This window comes from Muntiacus reevesi, chromosome 11 (assembly GCF_963930625.1).
Source record: "Muntiacus reevesi chromosome 11, mMunRee1.1, whole genome shotgun sequence".
NCBI classification, from domain to species: Eukaryota; Metazoa; Chordata; class Mammalia; order Artiodactyla; family Cervidae; genus Muntiacus; species Muntiacus reevesi.
This window is the reverse complement of record NC_089259.1, coordinates 41,543,580-41,561,913: the sequence shown is the minus strand read 5'-3', so window position 1 is coordinate 41,561,913 and position 18,334 is coordinate 41,543,580. Positions and strand designations below refer to the sequence as shown.

The 18,334-nt window shown below is 40.4% G+C and overlaps 1 protein-coding gene and 1 non-coding gene across 3 annotated transcripts in view; one reads left to right on the top strand and one right to left on the bottom strand.

Moving 5' to 3' along the window:
* The window catches only part of KLHL1 (kelch like family member 1), a 460,807-nt gene that overhangs the window by 243,449 nt on the left and 199,024 nt on the right, over window positions 1–18,334 (top strand). The window lies entirely within an intron of this gene.
* TRNAS-GCU (transfer RNA serine (anticodon GCU)) lies at window positions 8,943–9,024 on the bottom strand. Its single transcript has one exon. It is a non-coding gene; the product is annotated as a tRNA-Ser (tRNA).

Genomic DNA, 18,334 nt, shown 5'->3' with positions numbered 1-18,334 from the left:
TCTTTGCGACCCCATGGACTGTAGCACGCCATGCTTTCCTGTCCATTACCAACTCCTGGAGCTTGCTCAGACTCATGTCCATGAAATCATCTCATCCTCTGTCCTCCCCTTCTCCTTCTGCCTTCAATCTTTCCCAGCATCAGGGTCTTTTCTGAGTCAGCTCTTCACAATAGTTAGCCAAAGTATTGGAATTTCAGCTTCAGCACCAGTCCTTCCAATGACTATTCAAGATTGATTTCTTCTAGGATTGACCAGTTTGATATCCTTGCAATCCAAGGGACTCTCAAGGGTCTTTTCCACCATCACAGTTCAAAGCATCAATTCTTCATTGCTCAACTTTCTTTTTACTCCAACTCTCACATCCATACATGACTACTGGAAAAACCATAGCTTTGACTAGACAGACCTTTGTCGGCAAAGTAATGTTTCTGCTTTTTAATATGCTGTCTCATAGATATATCTTTTCTTCCTTTTCCTTAGATCAGCCATATTGACCAAACCAAAAAGAAATTCAATTCTCCAATTAAAATGACTTCGGATCCTGTCCATCCAAGATTTACCTTTTCATGCACTTACATTTCTAGCTTCCTGCCACATATTAATACTTCCCATATAGTGTGCTTTATCACTTCAATAGTGAGTCATGTAAAAACTTGTACTTTGTCAGATGTTAGGTTTTTCTGAATGTTCTCCATTTCTGTCAAAGGTATTGTCAATTTATTTGACTATCAAACTGTAAATTGGTGTCAAAATTTAAGTTGTCATTAAGTCACTTGTACCTGATCTCACTCTGTTTAGTCTACTTTGTTTTCTTTTGGTCTTCCAAAATATGTCATCTGTTTACCCTTGATCAGAATTATTATTATATCCCAAGTATTCTATACACAATTCTATCTTTCCAATTTGTTGCAGTTCTTCTTTCACTATGTTTAATTCATTGGCTAACTCTTTCATGGAAATTTGTCTGCCTACTTTGAAAGTAAAAGTGAAGTAGCTCAGTTGGGTCCAACTCTTTGCGACCCCATGGACTGTAACCTACCAGTCTCCTCTATCCAAGGGATTTTCCAGGTAAGAGTACTGGGGTGGGTTGCCATTTCCTTCTCTAGGGGATCTTCCTGACCCAGGGATTGAACCTGGATCTCTCAAATTGTAGGCAGACGCATTTACCGCCTGAGCCAGCAGGGAAATCCCGGCCTACTTTAGTCCTTGATAATTTAATACCATCACAAGAAACAAAGTTACATGCAAAGAGAAATGGGTTAAATATACACCATTCCGTATGTGTCGTTGAGCCCTTTGTTGTCCACCTGAAGCAATCACAAGATTTTTAATCAATTATACGCCAATAGAAAATAAAGGAGTTTCATGCCATAAAAAGATATATAATTCTAGATTTAAATTAGCATCTATATGCATGTCTTTGAATACATTTCCTATTCTCTATGAGTCTCATTACTTGTGTGCATAAATAAGATCAAATAAGAAAATATGAGCAAAGTGCTTGACATGGTGAGAAAAATACTAGTAGCACTTATCTTTATTGCTGTAGACAGTTTTCTAATGATGCATGCTTTCATTTGTTTTTCTGTTTTCACGGTTAGGCATTTAAATATGTAAACAAAACAGTGATATAATAAGACCAATGAATCTTGTGTTCAAAAGCCTACTCATAATGTTGTCAATCATACTATATCAATGAATTAGGAATTCCCTACACCATTAAGTGATATTGATGGGCAAAGAAGGTAAATCTAAGTATAGAACATGTTGCTGTTTCAGGAAAGATTAAATTCTGTCACCTGCAACATAGAATGGGACCTAGGTAATTCACTTTCACCTGCTGGTTAGCTGGTCTTCCCCAAAGAATTGTACTGTATTAGGAAGTCACAGCTAGAAAAAAGTTATTGAGAGACAGTTCATAGTTTCAGGCCTGGGCATAACTTCCACCCTTGCTATATTGGTGATCTCTTTATGGGCCCATTGTAGGAACACAATGGCTAAGGAAAGATGATAGCTGATGAACATGACACAAGTAACTGTCTACCTGGTTATTGAGAGACTCCTCTGTAATGTGTGTTTTATGCTGAGCATTAGAGAAAGATCCTTATTTTATGATCACTCCAACAGATCTATTGACATTAGATTACCCCAGATTTCTTTGCCACTGATCTTTCCCTATTGTTCCTTTCAGACCTCTTATCAGCAAGCTAAGTTGTTTTCCTGTGCTCAGAAGGCCATGTACAATTTAGACTTCTCTCTTTTCATACAAAGTATACATCCAAGTTAGTTTGAGAAGGTCTTATAGGTCTTCATAGAACCGATCAACTTCAGCTTCTTCAGTGTTACTGGTCGGGGCATATGCTTGGATTATTGTGATATTGAATGGTTTGCCTTGGAAACAAACAGAGATCATTCTGTCGTTTTTGAGATTACATCCAAGTACTGCATTTTGGACTCTTGTTGACTATGCTGGCTACTCCATTTCTTCTAAGGGATTTCTGCCCACAGTAGTAGATATAATGCCTAGGATGTCGATGTTCACTCTTGTCATCTCCTGTTTGACCACTTCCAATTTGCCTTGATTCATGAACCTAACATTCCAGGTTCCTATGCAATATTGCTTTTTACAGCATTGAACCCTGCTTCCATCACCAGTCCCATTCACAACTGGGTGTTGTTTTTGCTTTGGCTCCATCCCTTCATTCTTTCTGGATTATTTCTCTACTAATCTCCAGTAGCATATTGCACACCTACAGACCTTGGGAGTTCATCTTTCAGTGTCCTGTCTTTTTGCCTTTTCATACTGTTCATAGGTTTCTCAAGGCAAGAAAACTGAAGTGGTTTTCCATTCCCTTCTCCAGTGCACCATATTCTGTCAGACCTCTCCATCATGACCCAGCCATCTTGGGTGGACCCAGATGTCATGGCTTAGTTTCATTGAGTTAGACAAGGCTGTGGTCCATGTATAGGGGACTTGAACGCAAAAGTAGGAAGTCAAGAAACATCTGGAGTAACAGGCAAATTTGGCCTTGGAGGACAGAATGAGCCAGGGCAAAGGCTAATAGAGTTTTGCCAAGAGGACACACTGGTCATAGCAAACACCCTCTTTCAAAAACACAAGAGAAGGCTCTATACATGGACATCACCAGATGGTCAACACTGAAATCAGATTGATTATATTCTTTGCAGCCAAAGATGGAGAAGCTCTATACAGTCAGCAAAAACAAGACTGGGAGCTGACTGTGGCTCAGATCATGAACTCCTTATTGCCAGATTCAGACTGAAATTGATGAAAGTAGGGAAAACCACTAGACCATTCAGGTATGACCTAAATCAAATCCCTTATGACTATGCAGCGGAAGTGAGAAATAGATTTAAGGGACTAGGTCTGATAGACAGAGTGCCTGATGAACTATGGATAAAGGTTCATGACATTGTGCAGGAGACAGGAATCAAGACCATCCCCAAGAAAAAGAAACGCAAAAAAGCAAAATGGTTGTCTAAGGAGGCCTTACAAATAGCTGTGAAAAGAAGGGAAGTGAAAAGCAGAGGAGAAACAGAAAGATATACCCATTTGAATGCAGAGTTCCAAAGAATAGCAAGGAGAGATAAGAAAGCCTTCCTTAACAATTAATGCAAAGAAATAGAGGAAAACAACAGAATGGGAAAGACTAGAGATCTCTTCAAGAAAATTAGAATTACCAAGGGAACACTTCATGCAAAGATGAGCACAATAAAGGACAGAAATGGCATGGACCTAACAGAAGCAGAAGATATACAGAAGAAGTGGCAAGAATACACAAAACTGTACAAAAAATATCTTCATGACCCAGATAATCACGATGGTGTGATCACTCACCTAGAGCCAGACATCCTGGAATGTGAAGTCAAGTCGGCCTTAGGAAGCATCACTACGAACAAAGCTAATGGAGGTGATGGAATACCATTTGAGCTATTTCAAATCCTGAAAGATGATGCTGTGAAAGTGCTGCACTCAATAGGTCAGCAATTTGGAAAACTCAGCAGTAACCACAAAGACTGGAAAAGGTCAGTTTTCATTACAATCTCAAAGAAAGGCAATCCCAAAGAATGCTTAAACTACCACACAATTGCACTCATCTCACATGTTAGTAAAGTAATGCTTAAAATTTTCCAAGCCAGGTTTCAGCAACACGTAAACTATGAACTTCCAGATGTTGAAGCTGGTTTTAGAAAAGGCAGAAGAACCAGAGATCAAATTGTCAGCATCCACTGGATAAAAAGAAAGGTCCAGAAAAACACCTATTTCTGTTTTATTGACCGCCAAAGCCTTTGACTGTGTGGATCACAGCAAACCGTGGAAAATTCTGAAAGAGATGGGAATACCAGACTACCTGACCTGCCTCTTGAGCAACCTGTATGCAGGTTAAGAAGCAACAGTTAGAAATGGACATGCAACAACAGACTGGTTTCAAATTGGAAAAGGAGTACGTCAAGGCTGTATGTTGTTACACTGCTGATTTAACTTATATGCAGAGTACATCATACAAAACGTTGGGCTGTAGGAAGTGCAAGCTAGAATCAAGATTGTTGGGAGAAATAACAATAACCTCAGATATGCAGATGACACCACCATTATGGCAGAAAGTGAAGATGAACTAAAAAGTCTCTTGGTGAAAATGAAAGAGGAAAGTGAAAAAGTTGGCTTAAAGCTCAACATTCAGAAAACTAAGGTCATGGCATCCAGTCCTATCACTTCATGGCAAATAGATGAGGAAACAATGGAAACAGTGGCTGACTTTATTTTTCTGCATTCAAGATCACTGCAGATGGTGATTGCAGCCATGAAATTAAAGGACACATATTCCTTGGATGGAAAGTTATGACCAACCTAGACAGCATATTAAAAAGCAGAGACTTTGTTCACCAACAAAGTCTGTCTAGTCAAAGCTATCTTTTTTCCAGTGGTCTTGCATGGATGTGAGAGTTGGACTATAAAGAAAGCTGAGCGCCGAAGAATTGATGCTTTTGAACTGTGGTGTTGGAGAAGACTCTTGAGAGTCCCTTGGACTGCAAGGAGATCCAACCAGTCCATCCTAAAGGAGATCAATCTTAGGTGTTCACTGGAAGGACTGATGTTGAAGCTGCAACTCCAATACTTTGGCCACTTCATGCGAAAAGCTGACTCATTTGATAAGGCCCTGGTGTTGTGAAAGATTGAGGGGAGGAGGAGAAGGGGATAACTGAGGATGAGATGGTTGAATGGCATCACCGACTCCATGGACAAGGGTTTGTGTGAACTCTGGGAGTTGGTGATGAACAGGGAGGCCTGGCATGCTGCGGTTTATGAGTTTTCTAAGAGTCGGACACGATTGAGTGACTGAACTGAACTGAATACATCCAAGTGTACTATTCATAGCTTTGACTATGAGAAGGATTTTCTTTCATCATGTTCTTGGTTAGCACCAGTGTAGCATAGCAATCCTTTTCTAAACTGGAACTCAATCCTTCTTTTTTTTCCCCATAATTTATTGTAAGGAACCCCATTTGAGCAGAGGAAAGAAGTTACCAGTGACATATAGACCTATTTGAGCCTGGTTGGAAGACAATGCTTCCATTTAATAATTGCAATGGCTGGGCTCTATGCCTACTTCACATCATTATCCAATGGATTTATTAACATAAAACAATTTTCAGTCCCTGGATGTTCCATGATAAGAACTTCGGTTACCACGTGAGCCCAACAGTGCTCCGATAGCTGTTTTCTTTTTCAAACCCAAAGTAAGTCTTATTTACAGAGACTGTGTGTGTGTGTGTGTGTGTGTGTGTGTGTGTGTGTGTGTGTGCGCGCGTGCATGGTAAGTTGCCTCAGTCATGTTCGATCCTTTGCGACTCTATGGACTGTAGCCCACCAGGCTTCTCTGTCCATAGGATTCTACAGGCAAGAATACTGGAGTGGGTTGCCATGCCCTTCTCCAGGGGATCTTTCTGACCCAGGGATTGAACCTGCATTGCCTACATATCTTTCCATGGTAAATGGGTTCTTTACCACTAACTCCACCTAGGAAGCCCCCTTACAGAGTGTAGTCTTGCTATAAAACTTTAAGAAGTTTGAGCCAGTTTTTAACCACTGACACGTGCTAGTTCTCTTCCCCACATTCTTATCCATTAGTTCTCTTCCCCCAATTCTTATCCACTCCCAGAACTAATTTTCAATCCTATATCACAAATGGCAGGGAAACTTACCCAACTACTCAGACTTGCAAATACTAGCCCCATTAGAAATCAATAGCCTGAATAGATTTGAACAACAAATATATTTGAATCATATTCTTATATGCCTTAAAAATCCAAAGGAGCCTAATAAATTCTGTGCTTCATTTTCGCTGGCTGGTTGGTTCTCCCATTACTATCTAGACCATGAGGTTATTGAAAAGTCACTCATTATTAGAGAAATGCAAATCAAAACCACAATGAGGTACCATTACACGAGTGTCAGGATGGCTGCTATCCAAAAGTCTACAGGCAACAAATGCTGGAGAGGGTGTGGAGAAAAGGGAACCCTCTTACACTGTTGGTGGGAATGCAAACTAGTACAGCCACTATGGAAAACAGTGTGGAGATTTCTTAAAAAACTGGAAATAGAACTGCCATATGACCCAGCAATACCACTTCTGGGCCTACACACCGAGGAAACCAGATCTGAAAGAGACACGTGCACCCCAATGTTCATCGCAGCACTGTTTATAATAGCCAGGACATGGAAGCAGCCTAGATGCCCATCAGCAGATGAATGGATAAGGAAGCTGTGGTACATATACACCATGGAATATTACTCAGCCGTTAAAAAGAATTCATTTGAATCAGGTCTAATGAGATGGACGAAACTGGAGCCCATTATACAGAGTGAAGTAAGCCAGAAAGATAAAGAACATTACAGCATACTAACACATATATATGGAATTTAGAAAGATGGTAATGATAACCCTATACGCAAAACAGAAAAAGAGACACAGAAGTACAGAACAGACTTTTGAACTCTGTGGGAGAAGGTGAGGGTGGGATGTTTCAAAAGAACAGCATGTATATTATCTATGGTGAAACAGATCACTAGCCCAGGTGAGATGCATGAGACGAGTGCTTGGGCCTGGTGCACTGGGAGGACCCAGAGGAGTCGGGTGGAGAGGAAGGTGGGAGGGGGGATCGGGATGGGGAATACGTGTAACTCTATGGCTAATTCATGTCAATGTATGACAAAACCCACTGAAATGTTGTGAAGTAATTGGCCTCCAACTAATAAAATAAAATTAAAAAAAAAAAAAAAAAAGAAAAAAGAAAGAAAAGTCTACAGATGCAGCAAATCCTCAAAACCTCATAGGGTTTCATGTCTCAACTTCTGGCATACATGTGTTTTGCTAAGTTATGTAGAATGCTCACCATTTCCTGTTCACTGAAGTCAATTATCATGATAATATAAATTATCAATAGAGTGGATTTCTTTGATGTCTCGTGGAATGTCAGGAAAGCAAAGTTTGTGTAGACTCAGTTCAATTCATTTAAGTCAATCAGTCGTGTCCAACTCTTTGTGACCCCAAGGACCACAGCACACCAGGCTTCCCTGTCCATCACCAACTCCTGGATCTTGCTTTAACTCATATCCATTGAGTTGGTGATGCCATCCAACCATCTCATCCTAACCCCTTCTCCTCCTGCCTTCAATCTTTCCCAGCATCAGCATCCCTGCCTTCAATCTTTTTCAATGAGTCAGTTCTTATCAGGTGGCCAAAGTATTGGAGATTCAGCTTCAGCATCAGTCCTTCCAATGAATATTCAGGACTTATTTCCTTTAGGATTGATGGGTTTGATCTCTTTCTCTATCTAGGGGACCCTCAGGTGTCTTTTCCAACACCACAGTTCAAAAACATCAGTTCATTGGTGCTCAGCTTTCTTGATGGTCCAACTCTCACATCCATACATGACTGTATGGATACTTTCAATACTTTTCCAAAGCTATAGAAAAACCATAGCTTTGGTTGGACAGACCTTTGTCGGTATAGTCTCTGTTTTTGATATGCTGTGTAGGTTTTCTTCCAAGGAGCTTTCATAGCTTTTCTTCCAAGGAACGAATATCTTTTAATTTCATGGCTGCAATCACCATCTGCAGTGATTTTGGAGCCCAAGAAAATAAAGTCTGTCACTGTTTCCACTGTTTCCCCATCTATTTGTCATGAAGTGATAGGACCAGATGCCATGATCTTTGTTTTTTGAATGTTGAATTTTAAGCCAGTTTTTGTAGACTATTTCAGGGCAAAGAATATAATCACATTGCAACAAGAGCTACAAGATTATTAAAGCATACTGCCACTTTTATTATATAAAGACAAACTCTATGTTCTTTCTTGATAATGAGAATTCAGAGAAAAATATTTGTCATGTCCATGGCTAGATACTAATGCCTCAGGCCACTGTGAGAGTCTTCCCATACCTGGAAGCACCACCTTAGGGTGGCTCCATGCCTGAGGGGATACAGTCTTTCTCCTTCCAAGCTTCAAACCTCTGTTTCTTCTGGCCAGCTCTGGGCACTCTTCAGAGAGCAACCACAGAATACAGATTGGTGCTTTTGGTGCTTCTTCATGTGCTTTAAATTATCTGCTATAGACATTTAAAACTAGCATTATGCAAAATAAAGATGAAGAGTAAATTCATGCTAGTAGTTGAAAGAAAGAAAAAAAGAAAGAAAGTGAAGTCACTGAGTTGTGTCCAACTCTTTGCAACCCCATGGACTGTAGCCTACCAGACTCCTCCATCCATGGGATTTGCCAGGCAAGATTAATGGAGTGGGTTGCCATTTCCTTCTCCAGAGGATCTTCCTGACTCAGGGATCGAATCCAGATCTTCCACATTGTAGGCAGATGCTTCACCATCTAAGCCACCAGAGAAGTCACCTAAGAAAAATCTACATTTGATGAGGATGGGATTCGAACCCACACGTACAGAGCACAATGGATTAGCAGTCCATCACCTTAACCACTCGGCCACCTCATCTGGAATTTTCCAGACCAGAATACTGGAGCAGATAGCCTTTCCCTTCTCCAGGGGATCTTCCCAATCCAGGGATCGAACCCAGGTCTCCTGCATTGCAGGCAGATTGCTTACCAGCTGAGCCACAAGGGAAGCCCAGTAGTTTGAGTGTTTCTTTATTTAGAATGACATTGGTGGTGGTGGTTTAGTTGCTAAGCCATATCTGACTCTTGCAACCCTGTGGACTGTAGCCTGCAGGGCTCCTCTGTCCATGGGATTTTCCAGGCAAGAATATTGGAGTGGATTGCCATTTCCTTCTCCAGGGGATCTTCCCAACCCAGGAATCAAACCCAGGTCTTCTGCATTGCAGACAGATTCTTTACCAACTGAGCTATGAGGGAAGTCCACAGAATGACATTAAATAGCAAATAAAAAGCACCATGAAAAATCAAAAGAAATGTTCTGGAAGAAAAGAAAAAGCTTAGTATGTACATTAAAGAGCCTTTTCTCCTGCTCTTTGAACAAGAGTTTGTATATCTTCACTTTGCCTTGTGCCTCACAAAGTGTAGCCAGCCTTGCCAGAATCAGGAGATTCTGAGATAAGCAACAATTTGAGAACCACTGTCCTAACACATCAGGAAATCAAAGAGAGAGCTCTTCCAGCTGTTAGTATATCTCAGTTATTATTAATTTTTTCTAATTTCTCTGGAGATAATCACAGAGATGGTTTATGGAACCATTGTACCTGCACTGAGATGAAACTTCACTATGAAACTCAATTTATTGTGCAGCCTCTATGGGTCCCACTGTAACAAGAGAACCACCATAGCATTTCAATGTCATCCAAATCAAACAGTCTTTAAAGATGTTAGGTTATCTCTTCTCAGTGCATGTGTACTCTTAGCAAAATCTGAAGATCCCTTTGGGGTAGAATCAGAGGGAAGTTTGTTACATACACTTGTGTCTATATTCATTGTATATACTCCTCAAAGAATCTTATTATCCCCATTAAATTAACATATTCAGAGTCTGTGAATGTACATTGGTCTACAAATTGTGAGTAGAGTTATTAATAGAATTTTCTATTGTAGTGACTAGTATTAGCTTTCATTTATTCAAATGAAGAAATACCCTAAATGGAAACCCATCAGTCTCACTCTAGGACTTTAAGATGAATTCCATAGATACCCATGGATCTAGGTGGTCTAAATGCCACTCAGGCCCCCCTGTTCTTATTTTTGTTATATCCATCTTGCCTCTGGGCAGTGCTTCCCTGGTGACTCAGTGGTAAAAAAAATCTGCCTTCAATGCAGGAGACATGGGTTCGATCCTTGGATTGAGAAGATCCCCTGGAGAAGGGAATAATAACCCACTCAAGTATTCTTGCCTGGGAAATCCCATGGACAGAGAAACCTGGCAGTCTACAGTCCACAGTGTTGCAAAAGAGCCAAACACAACTTAGCGACTAACCAACCCGCTTGCCACTGATGATTAACTGCTGCCATCTAGATTCTTCCATTCTGGAATATTAGACTCCAGGGAGGTGGCAACATTTTCCAGTCCTAAACCTGGCCTTCTTAACATTATGGTACCCCTTCAGTATCATTCATTGAGCTTTCCCAAGGAGCATACAATGAAGATATTTCCAGTTGTTTCCAGATAATCCATTCTAATATCTTCACTTCACTCTGAACTTCTGTTCTATTCCTCAATATTATGCTAATGAAAGTCTAGTACATTGAACTCATTTACACTTGCACATAATATCTACAGGCTTCAGTTTAACATCTACCACTATCGTCATGCATGCATGCTCAGTCTTGTCTCTTTTTTAACTCCATGGACTGCAGCCCACCAGGCTCCTTTGTCCATGGGATTTTCCAAGTGTCAACTAAGATATATAGCCACAACTTAAAAGTAGAGTGCTATTTTATTTGGTGGGATTGTTTAGGACTCCAAGCCTGGAGACAGCATCTCAGTAACTATAAGAAAACTGTTCCAAGGAAGCTGGATGGGGCATCAGGGTATACACAGTTTTGCAGCAAAGTGGGCAGGCAGTCTAAACACCAAAGATAAGATATCCAATTAAGGAATTTATAATTGTTTGTATGGGAAGATGCAAGCCTCTGGGCTCACTGAATTGATTTCTTTTATATGTACCTCAGCTCTTTAGGGCCAAATCCTGTTTATTTTTCACCTTAAGTACTGGCAGGTGGTTGCTTCTTACATTTCACCAGCTTCTCAGCAATCACTGTGGGCACCTGCTGGATCTCTGTTTGAGGAGCCCTCATTCACATTTCTCCTGGAGAAGGGAAAATACCCATTCCAGTATTCTGGCCTGGAGAATCCTATGGACTGTATAGTCCATGGGGTTGCAAATAGTCGGACACAGCTGAGCAACTTTCACTTTCACTTTCATTCACATTTGGTGGCCAGGAATCACTGATGGCTATGACATCTCTTGTTTATTGATATGGCAAGAGATATTTTCATTTCACAAGCAAGAACACTGGAGTGGGTTACCATTTCCTACTCCAAGGGGTTTTCCAAACCAATGATCGAACTCATGTCTTTTGTGCCTCCTGCATTGGCAGGCTGTTTCTTTACCACTGTTCTCCCCAAGAAGCCACATGTACACTACAAAAACCAGCTCCTAGTCAGTATGATTTGAGGATTATGCTGAATCCTAAGTATGAATGAGTAGACTTCATATATAAATTTGTTTTTATCTTCATTTTTATATTCATCCATCCTTGCCTAAAACACTCAAGATCAATCTTTCCACCTATGTCTTCTTGGTTTCATTCATATCCTTACCAGAACCTAAAATGACTTTGATGTGAATGCTGTTTCTTGCTGCATCAGACTTTTTACTTCTCTACCCAAATGGTACTGAGATTTAACAGTGGTATTTAACCTGGAGTCAATGATTATTTGTGAGGGAAGGAATTAAAGTGAACAAAACAGCTCTGTTGTTGCTTTCTTTGCTTATGTTTGGTGTGGTTCTTTTATTATTTTGTTTTCAAAACAAGGGAGAACAGACTCCTGTGCAATGTTGAAGAGAAGGGTTTATAAGAAGCTGGGGTTCATAAGAAGTTCAGGCTTTCTTCTCTAATACCTATTCCAATTGACAGGATCCTACTCTCCTTATCAGTTATGTGTACATTTCTTTTCCATTGAAACAGGATAAACAAATTTTAGTCATTTAGCTACCACTTATAATTGTGGGAGCTTTGACACTGCATTTTAACTCTCATTAGTTTCATTTCTTCACATATAGAGATTAGATATCATAATCTATATAATTTGATCCTTTGTTTACTGACCTATGATGTTACAATTTCTCCCTCTCTCATTATCTAGTGTTAGAAAAAAATTTTTTTTTCAATTATTTCTCTAAATATAACCTTTTTTGTTTTATTTTACAGCTGGTTCAGATGTTACTCTGAATTTTAGTGGAATCCAGTAAAAATTACTAGAAGGCCAATGGTAGTATGTGTAGATGTAGTAATTCAACCAAAAGCATTTCATATTGCTGCAAATTCATAATATGGCCAATCATCTTGCAATTATTTTTAATTTGCAGTAACAGAAAAGTACAGGTAGTTACTGAGTAAAGATCAAAAATAGCCATTGTGAATTAAGAGCATTAGGACATGTCGAGTATTTAAAATGTGGTCTTATGCCCAAAAGCTTGGCCTCTCTGTACCCCTGTGCTGTACATTTGGGTGAAATAGAAAAGAGTAGATTTAGTGTTTTGCCAGCAAAGGGATAGACACTGGATTTCTGCCTCAAAAAACTGTCAACTCCAGAGAACCTGATGTTCTTCTAACCTTGATGAGCTTCTTTGTCTCTTTAATGTTTTCTTGGGTGATTTCTTGGCTGCTCCTTCCATGATTAGAAGAGAGGAGAAGACTGTATGTGCCCAGCCATGTCCAACTCTTTGAAATCCCAAGGAATGTAGCCCACTAAACTCCTCTGTCCATGGGATTTTGCAGTCAAGAATACCGGAGGGGGTTGCCTTTTTCTACTCCAGGGTTTTTTTCTGACTCAGATATCAAACTCATGTCCCCCACATTGACAGGCAGATTCTTTACCACTGCACTACTTGGGAATGCTGAACTGTTCGTCAAATCCACCATTTATTACTCATGGAAGATTATAGTGGCTGGAGTCTTGCCTATATGAAATGGAGAACAGAAAGGCTTTCATGTATGGGATGCCCACAAGACATTGCTTGGTTTTAGTACTTTATAAAAATGCTTCATAAAAAATATAAAACTTTTTTTGCATGTTGCATAATCCAAATCTATTATAAGAGGACTCATAAGATTAAGAACTGTATCTTGTTTGCTGATTAGTAGCTAAGCTGTGTCCAACTCTATGGAACCCCATGGACTTTAGCCTGCCAGGCTCCTCTGTCCACGGGTTTTCCCAGGGAAGAATACTGGAGTGGGTTACCATTTCCTTCTCTAGGGGATCTTCCCCACCCAGGGATTTAACCCATACCTCCTACACTAGGAGGCAGATTCTTTACCACTGAACTACCAGGGAAGTCCATGCAGTAGTTGGAAGGAATCAAAATAAAATTAACTAAATTATAAGTAAAAAAAAAAAAAAGGAATTTGTGGGAGTTCTATATATCCAAGGCCAACCAGATGTCAAGATGATCAATAAATTAACACAAAGAGAGAAACTGAAAACAACAAAATATTTTCAAGGCAGGAATAAAGATGCAGAAGCAGAGAACAGACATGTGGGCACAGTGAGGGAAAGGGAGGATGGGGCAAAGTAGGAGACTAGAATCAAAATACATACACTACTACGTGTCAAATGCATAATTAGGGGAAACCTGCTACAATGCACAGGAAGTTCAGTCTGATGCTTTGTGTGGCAGGCTTTGGGGAGTAGTGGGAGGGAAGTCCAAGAAGGAGGGATCTATGTGTTCAGTTTAGTTCAGTTCAGTCGCTCAGTCGTGTCTGACTCTTTGTGACCCCATGAATCCCAGCACACCAGGCCTCCCTGTCCATCACCAACTCCTGGAGCTTACCCAAACTCACGTCCATTGAGTTGGTGATACCATCTAACCATCTCATCCTCTTTCGTCTCCTTCTCCTCCTGCCTTCAATCTTTCCCAGCATCAGGGTCTTTTTAATAAGTCAGCTCTTAGCATCAGGTGGCCAAAATATTGGAGTTTCAGTTCAACATCAGTCCTTCCAATGAATATTCAGGACTGATTTCCTTTAGGATGGGCTGGTTGGCTCTCCTTGCAGCCCAAGGAACTCTCAAGAGTCTTCTCCAACACCATAGTTCAAAAGCATCAATTCTTCTGTGCTCTGTTTTCTTTATATTCCAACTCTCACATTCATACATGACTACTGGAAAAACCATAGCCTTGACTAGATGGACCTTTGTTTGAAAAACAATGTCTCTGCTTTTTAATATGCTGTCTAGATCGATCATAACTTTCCTTCCAAGGAGTAAGCATCTTTTAATTTCATGGCTGCAATCACCATTTGCAGTGATTTTGGAGATCCCCAAAATAAAGTCAGCCACTGTTTCTACTGATCTAAGTGTACATATAGCTGATTCACTTCACTGTACAGCAGAAATTAACACAATATTGTAAAACAATTATCCAATAGTAATTTTTGAAAGTCTTTATTCATTTACTCTGACAGTGCAAGAAAGAGACCAAAAGTGGTGCTTCCTCTCAACTATCTGCCACAGAACGGCACCAGGTGAGGTACTGACCCAGCTGTGGATCAGCACAGATGGGGGAGTTTCTCTCACTCATTACCAAGGAACCTCCAGCAGAAGACTCCTGCTATTTTATTGAGTAGCAGGTGAAAGAGTAGGAGAATAGGAAGGGCTAAGAGTAGAAAGGTAGTGAGTCAAAATGGAGGTAACCATAGGCAAAAGCTCATCTTCTGCATCTGAGTTGTCAACCAAGGAGGAAGGAATTTTTGTCTCTCAAGTCTTGTGTCTTCCCTCATGGCTCAGACGTAAAGAGTCTGCCTACAATGCGAGAGACCCGGGTTTAATCCCTGGGTTGGGAAGATCTCCTGGAGTAGGAAATGGCAACCCACTCCAGTACTCTTGCCTGGAAAATCCCATGGACAGAGGAGCCTTGTAGGTTACAGTCCATGGGGTTGCAAAGTCAGACACAACTGAATGGCTTCACTTTCACTTTCTTTCAAGTCATGTAGTTTAATAGCCATCCACACTGACAATCTATTTGAATCTTTGGAACAGGGATGAAGTGGATGGAAAACTCTTACAGGAAAACTCCATAAAGACTGAAGTGTCTGCAATTGTAAAAGGAGTGCATTTATTTGAAATAAAGTAACTGGCATTATCTTGTCCTTTCCCATAAACCACTTGAACTCATCCTTTTATTTTCCATTAAAACAATGAACCCCCCCACCCTCACCCCATGGCTTGGGAAATGATAGGCAGCATATTGAGTATATCATATACTCCAATTAGACCCATTGATGTGGGCTACAGATCCAGGGTTTTTATCAGATGTAATCGCCACTGGAAGATATTAAGAAGAGGTGGCAAGAATACATAGAAGAACTATATAAAAAGATTTTAATGACCCAGATAACCACGAAGGTATGGTCACTAGAGCCAGACATCCTGGATTGCAAACTCAAGGGGGCCTTAGGAAGCATCGCTATAAGAAAAGCTAGTAGAGGTGATGGAATTCCAACTGAGCTATTTCAAATCCTAAAAGATGATGCTGTGAAAGTGCTGCACTCAATATGCCAGCAAATTTGGAAAACTTAACAGTGGTCACAAGACTGGAAAAGGACAGTTTTCCTTTCAATCCCAAAGAAGGGCAAAGAGAAAGAACTGAAACTACTGCACTGTTGCACTCATTTCATATGCTAGCAAAGTAATGCTCAAAATTCGTCGTTAGGTTTCAACAGTAAATTAACCTAGAACTTAAAGATGTACAAATTGGGTTAATAAAAGGCAGAGGAATGAGAGATCAAATTGCCAACATCCATTGGCTTGTAGAAAAAATAAGAGAATCTAAGGAAAACTTGTATTTTTGCGTTATTGACTACACAGAAACCTTTGACTTTGTGGATCACAACAAACAGTGGAAAATTCTTAAAGCAATGGGAATACCAGCCACCTTACCTGCCTTCTGTATGCAGGTTAAGAAGCAACATTTAGAACCAGACATGGAACAATGGACTGGCTCAAAATTGGGAAAGGAGTAAGTCAGGGCAGTATATTGTCACCCTGCTTATTTTAACTTATATGTAGAGTACATCATGTGAAATGTCAGGCTGGATGAAGCATAAGCAGGAATCAAGATTGCCAAGAGAAATATCAATAACCTCAGATATGCAGATGAAACCACCCTAATGGCAGAAGTGAAGTGGAATTAAATAGCCTCTTGATAAAGGCTAAAAAGCCGAGAGAAAAAGCTGGCTTAAAACTCAACATTCGAAAGACAAAATTAATTTCATCTGGTCCCATCACTTCATGGTAAATAGATAGGGAAACAGTGACAGAATTTATTTTATTGGGCTCCAAAATCACTGCAGGTAGTGATTGCAGCCATGAAATTAAAAGACATTTGCTCCTTGGAAGAAAAGCTATGACAAAACTAGACAGTATTAAAAAGCAGAGATATTACTTTGCCACAAAAGTCCGTCTAGTCAAAGCTATGCTTTTTCCAGTAGTCATGTATGGATTTGAGAGTTTCATAAAGAAAGTTGAGCACCCAAGAACTGATGCTTTTGAACTGTGGTGTTGGAAAAGACTCTTGAGAGTCCTTTGGACTGCAAGGAGATCAAGCGAGTCAATCCTAAAGGTAATCAACCCTGAATATTCATTGGAAAAGATCCCGATGCTGAGAACAATTGAAGGCAGGAGGAGAAGAGAATGACAGAGGACAAGATGGTTGGATGGCATCATTGACTCATTGGACATCAGCTTGAGAAAACTCCAGGAGATGGTGAAGGACAGGGGAGCCTGGTGTATTGCAGTCCATGGGGTTGCAAAGAGCCAGACAGGACAGAGTGACTGAACAACAATAATGGAAACTGAACAGGATATAAACATTGACTATCAGGGCTTGGGTCTTCCAAGGAGGCTCAGTGGTAGAGAATCCACTTGCCAATGCTGAAGATGGGTGTTTGATCCCTGGATTGGGAGGACCACCTGGAGAAGGAAAGGGTAACCCACTCCAGTATTCTTGCCTGGGAAATTCCATGGACAGAGGACCCTGGCAGCTATAATCCATGGGTTCTCAAAAGAGTCAGACCTGACTTAGTGACTAAACAGAAACAAGTAGGTTTTGTATGGTATGGCCTAAGTCAGGGGAATGTGCAGGCAGGAATGGTTAAGTCAAACTGGAAGAAAGTATCAACTACACTCAAAATTGAGTGAAAAAAATAAATAAATAAATAAATTAAAAAAAAAAAAAATTGAGTGAGACCACTCCAGATAGGATGAGAGGGCCCATGTGATTTATCTGTTAGGTGGGATAGCTTTTCCATGCTGTTGTGGCACATTCTGACAGCAGTGACAGTCTCCAGGCCCAGTTTGGATGCAATCTGAATTTCCATGGCTGTCCTCCAAAGATCGCAATGAATCTATTTGCTCTGGGAAAGAGAAAAACTAACTCATTCTCCATGTTGAGCTGACAGTCCTGCTCTACTCATTGGTTCTTCTCCCTGTTTAGTGTAGAGGTGAGCATCTATAGATTTAATAAAAAAGCTTATTAGTAATATCTAAATTTACCTAAATCTCCTTTCCTCAAGGAAAGGGTCACAAGGCTTATTTATACGCCAGTCTCATGCTTGCCAATCTCAACTAAACAAGCAGACCATTAGCCACACTCTTTGAAATTGTAACATGGCACATTCTGTGGTGGCCTGGAAAACCATGAAGCTCTGCCCATTGTTCCACATCTCCTTCACTTCATTCAGTAACCGACAGAGCTATCTCCAATTGGATTGCAGCCACACTTTCTTCCATCCTAGTAGAACTTAACTGGAAAGAGACATCAGTAAATCAGTCCCATGCAGGGTTTCAGGAAGTCACTGTGTCTGAATGCCCATTGCACTAGTGGAGAATATTTCCTCTTGGGAGGCAGGGGAGCACTCCTGGGACCTACTCTTGGAGTTATGAGACAGCAGCTGGGCCAGAAATTACCATTTGTGCTTCACCAGAGAAAGCTTGAGCCTCCTCTATCAGGCAAATTGAAGTCTCTTTTTAGACCCATGACATGATTGGAATTTCCAAATGTAATACTACTTTAGAACTATGAATCTTGTGGCCACTAGCCTCCCAGACCCAATAACAG